This window comes from Ictidomys tridecemlineatus, chromosome X (genome assembly GCF_052094955.1).
Source record: "Ictidomys tridecemlineatus isolate mIctTri1 chromosome X, mIctTri1.hap1, whole genome shotgun sequence".
Classification (NCBI taxonomy): domain Eukaryota; kingdom Metazoa; phylum Chordata; class Mammalia; order Rodentia; family Sciuridae; genus Ictidomys; species Ictidomys tridecemlineatus.
In genome coordinates this window covers 71,320,369-71,337,474 of record NC_135493.1, presented here as the reverse complement: position 1 = coordinate 71,337,474, position 17,106 = coordinate 71,320,369, and positions in this window count along the sequence as shown.

Below are 17,106 nucleotides of genomic sequence, written 5' to 3'. Positions count from 1 at the left end.
TTGATCTAACAGTGATCACTCTATATTCTAATGATGCATCTATTGCTCTTACAAGTTTTAAGGACAAGTATCTCTGCCTTATTTCTCTATATCAAGTACCTTGTATGGGGCCTGGATATTTGAGAATTAATGAATGGGTGATGAATGAGTGAATACAGAACACAGCCATAGGAATCATCATATTCTTCCTTCCCTGGACATACAAAAGTTTTTAAGTCCTTCCACATATGTATCACTTATGTAGAATTTTATCTAGCCTTCATTCACGGTATTCTAAAATGTACCTTTAGGTCCCCTGATTCATTTATGACAATCTATGGGTAATAAATGTGCTTGACTGTCAGCAGAGAGGGCTAATAATGAGGGAGGATATTTGTGAAGACCACAGTTGGGGTGGAAGAAATCTTAGTCACCAAGATCTCTAGGAATGACAGATACTTTTCCATTATTTTCCTATAGTCACACTATTAGAGATGTTTTTGGAAAGAAGCAGAACTTTCAGGACCTACATTAGTTCTGGCCTATGGAAAGAATGGGTCATCTGCACCCGATTATAGAGGTAAACGTCCAATAATTGAGCCAGAGAAGTCATAAAGGGATACCAGAAGCTGGTAATAGATTTATGCTGTTTGAGAACCAAGGTCCCAAACAAAACCAGTTGTGTCTGGCAAGTGGTTTAAACCAGAATATGGGAAAGAGTACCCCACCCTGCCCCACTTTCTGACCCCTCGTATCCAATGCTTGGTACTCACATGAACTGAAAGCTCTGACAAGGATGACTTAGACTAGAGTAGTGGGTGATAAAAGGTGAAGAATAACATATGGATAATTTTTAAAATCAAACCTATGTATTTGTTGCTCTTCCAGAATCTAGACAGGCTCTGCATTTGCTACTGACTCAACATGTCATCTTGGGTAAGGCAGTTTTTTCTCTAAGCCTCAATCTCCCTGTCTCTGTAACATAGCAGATGGAACTGATGATATTGAAGAATCCTCATTAATCTGCAAATTCTAGTATAAAAAGTGGAATGATATATCCAAAGCCCTTTAAAAGTAGGAGAGATCTCTTCTGTCTAGCTTTGAAGAAGGCTGCTTGAAATGAAGACTGGAGACTGTCTAGGATGATTCCCTTGAGTGCTCAATCATCCTTGAATATCTGTGTCCCCAGGAGGGTTGAGGAAGATAGTGAGCTCACTACATTCCCCCAGACTTTGTATTTCTCTATGTACCAACCCAAGGGTGATGCCGTAGCCTTGAAGATCCTGGGAGAGGCCCTGGTTTAATGAAGGCATTTCTTCCCTAGAGATTGGAGTGTTTTTCCCAGTCTGGGAGGGTGAAAATTTTCTCACTTAAATTACATTTATCATAAACTTAAATGAGGTTTATTTGGAGAATGATTTAGTTTCTTAAGACAACTGGGGAAAAAAACCTATTAGCAGTAGGAGAATGCTTAAAACAGATGGCATTTTTATAATTCTTTGCAGCTGAGAGTGATGTGGTCAGAGGGGAGCATGGCTCCCTACCACTAGAAGAGGGCCTAGGAATCTTCATGTTTCTTTCTGGGAGTGACAAGCAGGGAAGCATCCCCTAAACTATAGAGAAAGATAATAAGGATACAAAAAGGATACAAGGGATGCACTAAGATCTGACTAAGGGACAAAGGCTTAGTTGGGGGTCATCTGGACTGCAGAATTGTGGGATTATAATATTTTAATACTGAAAAGGATTTAGGAGATCACTTGGATTAAATATTTGCATTTTGTAAATGAGGAAACTAAAGTCTCAGGCACAGAGATATGTCCAAGTTTATATATATATACATACACACACACATGTTCACATTCAGAAAAATATTACAGTTATGGAATTATAGATACATAGTGTTCCTGATGATATAAAATGGGGGCCCATAGGCCCATAAATGAGAAAAGATCAACCCACGGTCACACAGAACGTTGGTAGTGAGCTAGAGAATTGAGATAGAGAACAAAAGTTACTTGGAAACTCCTTGAAGCATTAAGTTGGTAATGGTAGCAAAGAATTTTAATTAACTTTTTTATTTGCTTTGGCCAAAATATATGACAAGAACAATGTAGAAGAGGAAAAGCTTATTTTGGCACATGGTTTCAGAGGTTCAGTCTATGATCTGCCTGATTACTTCATAGCTCTGGACCCAAGATGAGGCAGAACATCATGGTGGAAGTGTGTGGCGGAGGACATGACAACCAGAAAACAAAGAAAGATATCCTCTTATGAGGCATAAAATTTAACCCCAAAGGTAAACTCTCAGTGACCTATTGCCTCTAGTCAATCCTGTCTGCCTACTATTATCACCCAGCTAATCCATATCAATAGATTCATCCACCCACTAGATTATACCTTTCATCATCTGATCATTACATCTCTGAAAATTCTTCATTGTCTCACACATGAACTTTTGGGGAACACCTCATATGTAAACCATAGCACAAAGTTTGAGGAGATTTGGCACCAGGACTTAGCAGGCAGACCTACTAAACAAAGCATGTGTTTACGATTTTTAAGACAACCCTGTCCTGAATCACAGTCTTCATGTCCTAAGATTTCTGCATAATAAAGGCTCATACCCTAGTGGCATGTGGAAAAATTGGTATACTCTTGAGCCCTTGATTTTCATCTTTATCCCTTATTCTCATTCCTCTTCACTTCTATCCTCTTCTGTCTTTTCTTGGCCTTCACAGTATTCCCTGGTTGCTCTATCCCTCATGCTTTATGTTTTAGAATCACTCTCCCTAAGCCCCATCCTGGTTGTGCAGTTTGGGTCTATACCTAGCCTTGCTGAATGGCACCCCTTAGAATTGCACTGTGTGTCCTATATTTCCACAACAAAATGCTTATTACTTTATATCAGGTAGATAGATGCACTAAGGTTGCTCTTCCCTTTCCCTTGCAAGTATCAAATCATTTTCAAAGGGAGATTCTATTATCCTCAAGGGATTTCTTACTGAAGGATGATTATATTGGAAATGTGAAGGTGGGGGAGAGGAAAGAATTTAGGGGAATATAATTCCCCTTAATACAACACCTAACAGACGTAGCATCAGGGCTTCAAGAATTCTTTAAATGTAACACTCATTATTGAGCACCAACTTTGGGCCAGGTTCTGTGTTAGGTATGGGAAGGTCATGGAAGTGAGAAGGGTCTGGGAAAAAACTATACAAGGAATTTCACAGGGAGTGGGGCAGGTGATTGCTTAAGGAACTAATTATAATTCAATGCTGATGGAAGTGTGAGATAAACACCTCTTCATAGAAGCAAAAAAGGAGGAGCATGAAATTTTCTAAGTGGAGGGAATCATGGAACATTGCAGATAAGAGCTTGTATTTGTGCTCTGCCTAGAAAGCTGAAATGATTTTACCAAAAGGGAAGAAGAAAGAGAAAATAGGGATGAATAAAGGCCTAGGGACCTAAAACTACAGAACATGTTTGAACTTTGTGATGGGACAGGGGAGAAGAGGTTTTATAGGTAAAATGGTTTACAAAGACGTGTAATGCCAGAGTAAGAGATTTGATCTTATTGTGGGGGCACTGGACAGCCAGTGAAGAGTTGAAGGAATTATATGATTGGATTTCATTGATTATTTTGTTTCTTTGTACTGTGATTATGATGGCAGTGTGGAAGACTGGCCATAGACACACCTTAAAATGGGTGTCTATTTTTAAAATGTAGAAAATTGTGTGGTTCAGATCTGAGTCAATGGAATAGATACGACAAATATTTGGGCATTATAATGAACAGAATATAAGCAATGATGTATCAAAGGGTTTTTCAATCAGTGTTTACCATACTAAGACTGCATAATAATCACTGAATCTTAGTGTCATATAATAAGCATTAATTTCTCACTCTGAGGTCTGCATATTAGCTGATCTAGGTAAGGCTGATTCTGGATTGGTTTCAGGTATATGATGACACAAAATACTTTTAAATGCCTAGTTTCTGAATTAATACCCTGTCACTTATGCCAACTGCTAAAGTTTCAATATGTTTTTTCTGTACCAAAACTCATGCTGAAGTTGGATTCCATCTACGATGGAGATAAGAGGTGATGGGACTCTTAAGAGGCAATTAGGTCATGGCGTCTCCATTCTCATGAAGGGATCAATATAGTTCCCACAAGAGCAGATTGATTATCATGAGACTGGGCTCTTATATATTCAGCCTGGGATCACCCATCATTTTCTTGCATATATGCCTTTATTTGCACACCCCTGCTTGCTGTATTACTTTTCTGCCATGACATTCACCAGAAGCTGAGCAGATGCTGGAGCCATGCTTTTGTACCTCCAAAATCTTCATACATTAGCCAGTCTCAGGTATACTGTTAGTGTAATAGCAAATGGACTAAAACCCCAACCTCCCATTAGCTGAAAAAATCGCATAGCCAAGTCTAGAGTCAGAGTCAAAGGATGCTACAATGTCACATGCCAATTGATGTGGAAGGATGCTACAATGTCACATGCCAATTGATGGATAAAGACATGTGTCTATTTTAAAATATGAATAATTGATACCATTAATCCAATCTGTCTATCACAAGTTGGATATGAGGGATGAGGGAAAGGAGGAAAGATGGGGAAACCAAAACTGAACCCAAAGGCCAATATAACTGGACCACAGAGAATAAGGACAGAGAGTGGTGTGATATGGAACTGGTAGGGCGCAGGCCACATAGGTTTTCAAATGCCACTCTGAAGATTTTATCCTTTATCCTGAGAGTAATAAGAAGGCATGGCAGATATTTACGTAGAAGAAAGATGACTACTGAATATTTAGCCTGCACATCTGGAAAGGTCAGAGTAAAATTCAATGATATAGAGCCTGGGCTCTTCTCCAGCCAGAGGGATAAGGGTAGGTTTGTGGTGGATCTTGATAAGGCTAAGCCACATTTTCTCAACCTCTAGCAATATTGATATATTGAGTAAGATCATTCATTCTTGTGAGGTTTGTTTTATGCATTGTATTATGTATCACTGTATCTCTGACCTCTATCTACATGATGCCAATACTATAAAACTAAAATGTCTCCAGATATTGACAAATGTCTTTTAGGACCAAAATCACTCCTGGTTGGAGCCACTGGTTTAAACTAATTATGGAAATTCATTTCCTTTGTCAATGACTGATTATTAGGTGACATATTTTTCAAACTGCTGGGCACCTCTCAATATATATTTTCTACTTCTTTCCTGTCAATAGAATGTCATTTTTGTTAGCTGGGCACATTGCTGTAAGATTCATTTAAAAAACATTTTTAGTTGTCAATGGACTTTTATTTTATTTATGTATTTATATGTGGTTCTGAGACTCAAACCCAGTGCCTCACGCATGCCAGGGAAGCCCTCTACCACTAAGCCACAACCACAGCCCTGCTCTTAGTTTTGTTTGCAGCTGAGTGTTTTGTGGCAATAATACTATGTTTTGGCCAATGACATTTAAGTAGAAGTGTTGTATGATATTTCTGGGAAGTTTTCTTAAATTGTGTCATGTATATCTTCTCGTTTGTTTCCTCTGTCTTCATTTCTGGACATGAATGTCATGACTGGAGCTCCAACAGACATCATGATCCACATAGATAAAGGAAATTCACCTAAGAATGGTGGAACAGAAGGGTGGAAAGATCCTAGGTCTCTGACAACTTTATAAAGCTACCATTCCAGCACTAGATTGTATGCCTCTGGGCTTCTATAAAGCAAAATATATCATATTGAGGTCATCTGTTCTGTTTTTGTTGTGTTGCTGCTGAATCTAATTCTAATTGCTAAACCATAAAGCATATGATATAATTCTTACCCATGATGTATGAGAAGTCCTTTATGAAACTTCTTGGAAAGATTTTTGTCTGTCTAAAAATGAGGCAAAAGGAAGTATTTTTCTTCTCTTTTCACCTTTGGATATTATTGAATGAAAATGTGATGGTGTCCAGCACTGCTGTAGCAATTTCTTTCTTTCTTTTTTCTTTTTCTTTCTTTCTTCATTTCTTTTAACCACAAGGAAGCATCTGACATGCTGAGGATAATACAACAGGCACATGGAAAGAATCGCAATCTTTGATATAATTGAGCCACTGAATCGGCTAACACCAAAGTATACTACCTCCATAGTATTTTAAAGACAATGCATTTTCACCATAATATAATTCATTTTATTAAAGTTTCTATTACAATCAACTTAAAGCATCTAAAATGATCTGAACAGGTAGCTTAAGAAGGGAAAGGGATAAGTTCCAAAATGTCAAATTTGAAAACAATGTGGGACATTTAGATTTTAGCTGCTCAATAGGAGGTTGACTCTATAGGTTTGAACCCAAAATAATACATGTGAATGGCCTCAGTACTGGAGAAAGAGCCCTAGTCCTCCTTGTAGGTAGAAACCTGATTATCTAATCTCCCCCACCAGTTTGTGACGAATAATATATTGGCAGCATCCCAATATATGAGTTATACTTCAGGGTAATAGGGAAAGAACAATAGAGAACTGCAAAAGAGGGGCATAGACCTCACTAAATTTGGTGATGATGTTCCCAAGGCTGAACTTTGGCATTTGCTCATGTTGTTCTCAGAATGTGCTGGTAATGCTATCCCATTCTCTTACTCCCCATGTCCCATATCCTGAGCTTATCTTATAGCAATAGCTCTGGGAAGTACCTTTTGGGACTCCCATTGAATACATACTGGTGGTCTCTAACCCTAACTGCCATTAAAGCTTTGGGCCTCTAACTAAGGCTCTATATGTGCTCACAGCCACCAGAGGACAGTACTGTCTGGACAAGACTTACCAGCCAGAAATAAAAGTCAGTCTTCCTCAAATCATTTATTTTCTGCACCAGAGTCCCACCTATCACTGTTTTCAATTTTAGGCTGGGGTTCAAGAGGCCCTAGGAAGGAGCCACAGAGGCAATGGGTTTTGAAGAAAGATCTAATGCTTTGTTTTTGTCTTCATTAGTCAGTTTCAGGATTTGTGGGTTAGCAAAACTCCCCATGGTCTCAGAGTGTCATGGATTAAAGCCAAAAGCAGCTGGAATCCCAGGCCAAAGGATATATTTGGAAGGTGCATTCCTCCTCCTCTTCCTCCGGAAGGGGCAGGCAGGCCTTGGCTTTATGCCCAGATCACAGAACCATAGACTCAGAACTGAAAGAATCTTTAGCTATCAGGCAGAAATGTTTAGCCTAGGAGTCCATGGGAAGCCTGATATTACATGCTAAGTTGTGGCATCTGTTTCCAAAGATTTCATCAGTTTATCAGAAATCTGACATAGCAAAAAGTTAAGATTCCCAAGCCATTTTATTTACAGTTGAGACCCTGAGATTGGAGGAACTTGTCCAAGGTCACAGAGTTATCATGGTTAGAGCTAGGACTAGAACTGAAGCCTCTGACATCAAAGTGATACTCTGCCCTATGCAATGTCCTTTTAAACATTTCTGTTCAAGCTGTAATTCACTGGTAAATAGGGAACTAGGGATAGAGGATGGTAGCAAAATTAAGTTAGACCTGGGTAGGAAGTTTTGTTCAGAGTACATTTATAAGTGGTAGAATGGGCTGGTGGGGACAATGTAAAAACTGTGAAGGAATCCAGGAGTCTGCTAGGGAAGTTTTCACAGTACCTTCTCTATGCATGGCTGAGGCCTCCCTTTCCTACTCTCTACCTCCAGGATTATATTTGCTTACATCTTTACTTCAACATGATCATGAAATTTCCTAGAGTTCCACCTCTATATGCCCATACAGAGATAACTGTGAATTTGGAGGCAATCTCCTTGGCTTCTTCTGCTTATTTTTTTCTTCCCCAAATGTAGGTGTTGGTGATACTTCTGAATAAGGGGAGAACCCAATTAGTAATTATATTACAAAAATTATCAGCAAATTTTATATAATTTTCTAAGTAACCAACTTGGTTCTACTACTAAGATCAGTGACCCATTGATCAAAGAGGGATGATATCTTAGAAAGTTCATCAAATCTAAACCTCTAATTATACATACAAATGGTGGTCTTTGGCCTAGAGAGCAGAATGGGTATGTTTTGTCATCACAAAGAACTTTAGGGTCCTGGAGTTATACCCCAAGAATATATGAATCCTAGATATCTATTACATGCTTCCCTTGTCCTGAGTATTTCTTGGATTCTTTGAGATGATGGTAGAAGTTTCATTTTGAAGCATTAGATACCAGAAAATGCTGTTATCCTGACTGGTTTCTTAGACTCATGGGAATCTCCTTCCTAATTTTGTGTCTAATACAAGATATCTGCAAACATGCTAGCAGGGCAAACTTCTGGTTCACACCTATTTAGTTATGCATTCCTGGAGGCAGGATGGCAAAACATAAAGAGATATATAGACTGGATTTCAATAATAGATAAGGAAGGCTCTTTTCTTTTCAAAACTCAGATTTTTCATCTGTAAGAAGAGAATATATCACTGGCCCTCTTAAATCCTTTTTACACTATGTCTTTCTATGACATTTCTTACTTCTTGAATAATTCATAATTTCTTTGCTAATTGTTTGTCCAACTGGAATGCCATCTTGTTCACTTTTGCATGTCCAATGCCTAGAACAGTGCTTGATATGTGTGTGTGTGTGTGTGTGTGTGTGTGTGTGTGTGTCCCGTGAAATGCTATTGAATGAACAAGGATTAAATAAGAGAATGAATAGGAAAGTGTCTAGTTTATATGAAACTTACCTCCAGAGTTCTCTTGCTCTTCTCATGTGCTGAGTATGGCAAGTGTGTCAGCTGAGTAACTTTCCCCATTTTATTTGCTTTCATAACTTCTTCCTGCTCCCTACACTTCATAATGAGGTAAGGTTGTGGTATTCTTAGTTCAAGGTTATGGACCATGTCCCGTGACAGGCTGGGATCTAGTGCAGGGTCTTTGGAAGCTGTGTCAATCTAGATCTATACTTACCTGCGCTGGATAGTGAGATTCTTTCATGGGTGACAATAAGGGGATACTGTACTCTTTCCTCCTTGATAACAATGGCGTAACCCCAAAGAAGCATACATGATGGATTTGCTGGGCAACTGAGCCTCCTTTGCTGGAATGAATTCAAAAGTAGCCACTATTTATGAAGCTCTTAGAAATCAGAGGTTATTTAACTGCTAAGTTCACTATGGTAAGTACTTTGTCATTTTAATGAGAGTCCAGTGAATATAGAATTAAAGCAGCCTAGCCTCTTCAGACTACTCCCTACCAGTCTCATCTGCCTCACCCTGCAATTTTTGAGTCTTATCTGTCTGTATTCCTGTTTCTCAGACCATCCCATGTTTCTCCTCTCAGCTTGCCCTTTCTGATGAACTAATCATAATATTTGTCTTTATTTTTCTTCTGTCTCTCTCTGATTCTCAGTCCTTATTCTGTGAAGTAGGCTGTAGAAGATACTCTTGGTAATCAGAAGTATAAAAGCAGTTTCATTAATAGACAAATCAGCACATAAGTTTCTGAGATCCCAAAGGAAATGTTTAGAGTACCCTAAAGAACTTTCTTAGGTAGAGTTAGGACCTACATCTCAGTGAACTGTTAAACACTATAGTACTAGGGGAATTTTCAGTTGCACAGAACCAGAAAAATAGATGTACTTAGAAAGCTAAGAGACAACTGGGAATATCTCTGTGCTACTTAGCTGATATATGATTCTCCTCTGCAGCATGCTGTAGTAGCTTGGATCTAGGCTTTTGTTACACAACCCGTGATAAGGAGCTCACTCCATCTAATGACAACCTCTTCCATCCATACCCCAGTTAGTTAGAAACTTCTTCCTTGTCTTGAGTGAAAATTAGTCTCTTTGTGGCTTCCAGTCATGGATCCCGGTTCTGCCTTTTGGAGACTCTCAGACCTCATCAGCTCTCTCTGTACCTTACAAGTCTAAAGTCAGAGACCACCTCCCCTAAGCCTTCTTTCTCCAGCATAAACAACCTCAGCTCCAACTCTTTCAGTACCCTACTGTTTGCTCACTCCCTCTGGGTACATACCTCATATGATCCTGTTAATGTGTTATTAACAGAGCCAGATACAGCTCCCCAATAAGGTTCTTATAGTGCCCTTGATCTGGGCACTATACATATATTAATGAAGCCTAAATTCCCATTAGATTTTTTGGCTCTATTATCCCAATAATTATGCTTATTAGGCAAGGTATCAAGTCCATTTCCTATAAGATGTATGCAGGGCCATCTCTTCCATCCTGTGAATAGTCCTTTGGTTTTCTGCACCCAAGTGCAGACCTCTCCATTTGTAGTTGTCAATCATTTGATCAGGTTCAAACACTTGTCTCAGCCTGTTGACATCTTTTTGGAGCCTAACTCTGTGACCTGAAATACTCCCCTTCTCCCTTTCAGCTTTTAAATTCTAGCAATAATCTCCTCTTCCCTCTGTATGTGAGTCTGTACTGTTATTTTGTCTTGACATTCAATCACTCATTTATTCCTTCAGGAGGGTGGCAGATACCTTCTCCAAGTGTCCTAGGGGCAGTTTTCAAGGCCTGCCCTATAGGAATGGCCTTTATCAATGGACATCATTACAACCTTAGCTGAGAAAGCAGCCCCAACAATAACGTCTCCCCCAAACTAGCTGGGCCTCTATCAGGGAGAACACTAAATACTGGCTCTCTCATTCAGCACACTAAATACTGGCTCTCTTATTCAACAGTGGATGGAATAAGATTTCCAGTTTGCTACAAGAGCTGAAGCCTTAGGCTATCAGGCCAGGAAGAGCACATAAATATACCAACATGATTTTTTTGGTGGCTCAGGGATTGTCAGGTTTGATGGGCCTCTAGTTAGTTGTCAAGATAATTTCTAAATTCCAGTAAGGCTTGTCTGACTCCATTATTGGCCCTGAGCACTCAGCTTATTTCTTTCCTCTTTAGAAGTGGCATCATCCTTGATTCTCTTAGAGAAAAGACTGATGAGAGAAAAGGCTTTGGTATTCCCAGCATCATCTTCTCATCAACCTCTTAAGCAGATTATTTCCTTTTATAATAATTCTTTACCTTAAAAGAACACATATGCATTGTAAAACATTAAAAAGAAAAGTTCAAAATTCTTACAATCCCACCATGTAGGCATAATTCACTACTTGACATTTTGTTGAAAATCTCATATAGGAACAGATGCAGACATATATAAGCACATACAAACATGGTCAATTTTATGTCAAGTTGAACATATTATAAATGTTTTTCTTTTCCCTTTGAAAGCAATATCAAGAGCTGGCATGCTACTTTTCACAGGGAAAAGAATAGGCCTCCAATTCTATATAGGAGCTCCTCAATCATCTGAGCATCTTCTATAATTGGGACATCAGTGTTGGAGCCCAGAGCATGTATATAGGGAACAGTTCAAATCTATTTGCCCTCTGTGGACAACCAGGAAAATACCAAAGACTAACATAGAAAATAGTTTAGGCAGATGTGCATGAAATGTTTGAATTAACGTATGCATATAGGATTTATAGAGTCTAGTTCTTCCAGATGACATCTTTGGTAGTGCTTCCGAAGGCACTTCCTCCCCAATCCTGCTTCAGCATTCCCTACAGTAATTTTCACCAATTGCTTTGTGAGGACTATAGAACATGTTAATCAAATCCACAAATTCCCTGAGGCAGGAAATGGATGGGGTCAGGGCACAGCTCAGGAGTGCATTCTCAGTACAAGGAAGGTGTGCGGAAACTGGAGCCTTGGGCCACAGCTGACAAGATTTATTAATCTTATTCAAATACAAAGTTCTACACTTCAGTTCCAAAACCTAGCTGTAAAAGTCAGTTAGACAAAAGACACTATGAAAACCCTGCAGGCATCTCCAGAACTAGAGGGGAAGACAGATGAGGAGACAAAATGTTTGCCCAGTGTGGTAAGTACTACCATAGGATAAATATATAGAATTGTGGGAACAGTGCATTAAGATAGTTGACAACTTCATTCCAATGTCAGGAAAATTATCAATGAACAACAGAGAAAAAAATCTATGCCTTCATGTGGTTTGCATCCTAGTACAGGGAGACATATAATAAATGCCAAAATCATGTATATTAAATGCTATGGTGGAAAATAAATTAGGGAAAGGAATAGGATGCAGGAGACATTAATTTTAAATGAATAGAATGTAATCACTGAGAGTGTAACATTTGAGTAAAGACATGAAAAAAGTTGGAAAATGAGTAATGTGAATATCTAGAGGTATAGAGTTAGTAAAAGGATTCTAAGATAGGAACACACTTGTTATGTTCAAGGAATAAGTAGGGAGACTGATGTTCCTGAGGCAGAGTGATTGAGGGTAAGCAGTAGAACTTGAAGTCAGAGAAGTTGAGGTCAGACAAGTTAGGGTTATGGGGAAAGACTGGGGCAGAGCATTCTGGCCTTACATTCTACCATAAGGATTTTTTTATTTTTTAAATATTTTTTTTAGTTGTAAATGGACATACTACCTTCATTTTATTTGTTTTATTTTTATGTAGTGCTAGGGATTGAACTCAGTGCCTCACGCATGCTCAGCAAGCGCTCTACCACTAAGCCACAGCCCTGGCCCAAGGATTTTGACTTTTACTCTGATTGAGGTTGGAAGCTACATTTCAGCAGACCTTGGAATGAGTTGAATGCTGTGTTCAGAATTTGGACTTTATAGAATTAAGGGAACCTCTGAAAAGTTTTCAGAAGAGAAATGACATATAAATGTCTGTGTTAGCAAGATCACTCTGGGGGCTGGTGTAAGGTGGGTTGAAGGGGAACATCTAGAAGCAGGTAAACCAGTTAAGAGACCAGGTGACCTCTCCATTAAATGCCTGGGCTGAACAAGAGTTTGTTTTCTTTTTCCTCATTTCAGTCTTTTCATTATTTGTAACATTCCCAGATACCTGAAGAATGTAGACAACAGTTTGCCTTTCATTCAAAGTTTGGGAACCTCAAAGCCAGAAGAATGGATGTGAAAAATGGTGGAAGAGAAACTTGTTAGGAGTCTATTACAACAGTCCCAATATAAAACAATGAGGACCTGAGCAAGAGAAGACTGATTTGCTACAGGATAAAGGTACAAGTATAATCACAAGGTGCACAGTCAGGGTTCAATAGCAGCACATATGAATATGAAATTGACATGTAATTGATAATGGTTTCTTTGAATCAATAAAGGGATGTGACTGCAACAATAATTAAGAAAGCGATACCTACATTTATAATAACATAATACCTAGAAGGAGATTATAACAATAATCCAATATGATAACTATCTTATCTCCATTTTACAGATGAAGAAACTGAAGCTTCAGAGAGTTAAAATTTACTAGCTAAGATCCCATGTTCTTCATCTCCCACCCTGATTGCCAGGTTCTTCCACCTAGTATGGAAGTGGGTGAGTGATGATTCAAAATGACTCCAATGATGACATTGAACATTTGGGTTATGCTTAAAACACAATCTGTTACAAAAGCACTGTGAATTATTTATGAATTAAATAATAAGATGTCTAGGATTTACTTTAAAATACCCTAGAGAAAAATGTAGGGTGAAGTAATGGAGTATGGAAAATGAAGCGAGATAAACTGAAGACTGATGGATACATGGAAGTTTATTATTCTGTTCTCTCTTTTGTATGTCAGAATTTTTCATAATAAGTTAACAAATTAAAGGTTAGACATAAAAAGTTCCTTAACATTTGATGATGATGATTACTATATCACTTGTAAGAAGAGAGAGACAAGGGAGTCATTTTTTTTAAATTTTTTTTTAAAGAGAGAGTGAGAGAGGAGAGAGAGAGAGAGGATTTTTAATATTTATTTTTTATTTCTCAGCGGACACAACATCTTTGTTGGTATGTGGTGCTGAGGATCGAACCCGGGTCGCACGCATGCCAGGCGAGCTGCGCAACTGCTTGAGCCACATCCCCAGCCCAACAAGGGTGTCATTTTAATAGCCAAGTGGAGAAAGCTCAAAAATCAGGATTGCTGGCATCTGTGAGCCAGATAGGAAGGCAGTAAGACTTTTTGATACTCTAGTCCTACACTGTCCAATGAGGAAGCCACTGGCTACTTCTGATTATTAATCATTTGAGATGTGGTTATTGCAAATTGAGAAGTGCTGAGAATAGAAACTATATACTGGGCTTTGAAGCCTTAATATGAAAAAAGAATGTAAATTATCTCACAGCTAATTTTAAAAAGACTATAGATTGAAATTATGACATTTTGAGTATAGACAAAATACATATATTCATTAAATATAGTAGATGAGATACATATATTAATATATATCAATTTAATTAAATAATAAATTCAATAAACTTAAATTAAAATTAATTTGTGTTTTGAAAACTTTAAAATAATGTGTCCCTGTCAAATTTATAGCTATATCATCATGTGCCACATAATGATGTTTCAGTCAACAACAGACAGAAGAATGGTGGTCATATAGGATTAGAATGAAGCTTAAAGGTTCCCAAAACCTAATGATACTATAGTGGTAGCTGTCTTAATATCATAACACAATACATTACTTATGCATTTGTTGTAATACTGATAAAAACAAAACCTTTACACTGGTACTCATATAAAAACATAGCACATACAAATATGTACAGTACATAATACTTGAGAGTGATAATAAATGACTGTTACTGATTTATTTATTGACCATACGATTTATCACTATTTTAGAGCATACATCTACTTTTAACAGTTTACTATAAACAGTATGCCATATCATACCTACAGCAGCTTCATATGCTTATGTTTACTGAATGTGCTAGTTAGTTAGGTTTTCATAACTGTGAAAAAATAAACTTTCAACTTATAAGGAGAAAAGGTACATTTTGCCTCATGGTTTCAAAGCTTTCAATCCATGTTTCACTGGCTCCATTGATTTTGCACTTGTGGCAAGGCTGTACATAATGAAGGCAGCATGTTGAGAGGAAGCTATATACCTCATGGCAGCTGGGAGGCAAAGCAATAGATAGGAAGGGGTTAGTGTCCCCATATAACCTTTCAAGAGAACACTCCCAATAATATAACTTCCTTAAACAAGGCTCCACCTCCTAAAGCTCCTAGTACCTCCACAAAGTGTCAGAGGCTGGTGATCAAGATTTGAACACACGGGACATTGGGCTGTACTTATCTAAACCATACTGTTGAGTTTCTTGATTGTCTCAAGAGGCCATATCAAGTGATTGACCTATACTTTCTAGATTTCTGTAATTACACTCTGTGGTGTTTGCCTAATGGGTAAGTCTCCCCAGAACACATTTCATAGAATGTATTGGTGCTAAGTGAGGCATGCATGTATACAAGGCTTACATATTTCTATTGACCAGTAGCAAAATGTCATCCCTTTATTTATTGTTTCTCATTCATTCATTCATTTCAATGCTCAAATTTAAAGCAATCATTCATATGATGAATAAATATCTATTGTTTTTATAACTATTTTATATTTGTTGCACTTGCTCTTTGTTTTGTTTTTCTTCCCTTTTTCTCAGAGTTCTCTGATTTTAAATGAACATTTTTAGAGGCATAAGCAGAGATTTATTTAGGAAAGTAAGGAGTATGCACTCAAATATAAAGAAAGAGTTCAGGCTGTCTTGAGAGTAAGAAGTAGCTCATTGGTCTGGGGTGTTAATTAAAAAAATAGCTATAGATAGACACAATACCTTTATTTTTATATTGTGCTCAGGCTTGGACCCAGTGCTCATACATGCTAGGCTAACACTTTACCACTGAGCTACAAACCTAGCCCCTGGGGTTTTAACATTTATAGAGAGATGATAGCTATGGGCTAGACACCAGAGCAGAGTTACATAATTTTGTGCCAGTTTTCCTTGCATCTACACATTGCTTTTGTATCCTGCTGCTTCTTCTGGTCAAGTATTTTAGTGCAAGGATCTAGGCATAAGGGCACAGTTTGGATTATTAAGGAGTTGCTTGTTTTGCATGACAATAATTCATGTGTGTTTCCTGTATCCAGATGGCTCATGGGTGTCACACTTTTGAGATTCAATATTTTTCGTATCCCAAAATTCCTATATCATTCCCTCACCAGAGAATAATATATCTTATTCCTAAAGGGTCACATAAGGGGGGATGGTTCATCTTCTGTGTCTGATTTGAGCTGAAATGAGGTATCATCCATACCTAACCAGGGTTCTGAAGTCTTTTCTTAATCTAATGGAAACAGAGAGAGACAACCCTCACTTTTGGGGATGTGTTGGAATCCTTACATTGCCATCATATTAATTATGAAACTGTAATAATCTGGAAGATACAAGTTTAACTAGATGATTAGGAAGTATACTTACCAAAGGTCCTAATATTGGTAACAACCAGGTGAGGTTAGACAAGTAGGCTATATTTAATAATTTCCCACCTAAACACATCTCAAAATCTGGATTATTTTTCCAATATCAGTTCTGTCTTGAGACTCAAGTTAAATCAGGACAAATTTGTGATTTTGGCAAAGTCTCTTAAAATGGTTAATATTAAATAATTATGCATAATAACCCTTTCTCCATAGCCTCTCAGCTTTACTTATTTTGGTAAAGCCAAATAAGTGTACATATCAGATGTGATGTTATGTTGGTTGATATTCATATAGACTCAGCAAACAATATATGAGAAATTTCTTATATTTGCAAATGGAATGATATTTATGAAGTGGACAAGGATTAACTTCAAACGTAAAAGCTTTAACAATTGTCGAAAGGCCAGCCTTACCTGGGATAAGGCTCTCCCTCTTGCATTTCTTCACATTAGGATGGCCCCCAAATTAGGCTAAAATTAAGCCCATTTAATGGATAAATTCTTGTAAAAATTGCTGTGATCCCAAAATAGAAAGAAATATAATGTAAAACTAAGTAAGGGTCTGATAAATTATAAAAGGTATTTAAAGGTTGTAAAAGGGTTTTTAAAAGGAATAGAACTTGTAAAAGATTTTATGTGTGATTGGATTGACAAATTATTTATGGGTTTTTGTAGAGGCCAAACAGATGTTTCTTGGTTCAGAGTTATTATACATACTGAATAAATTTTTGTTCTTGTTAATTTTGTTTTGTATTTTTCTAATAAAACGTTATAACCACAGCCTGTTAGT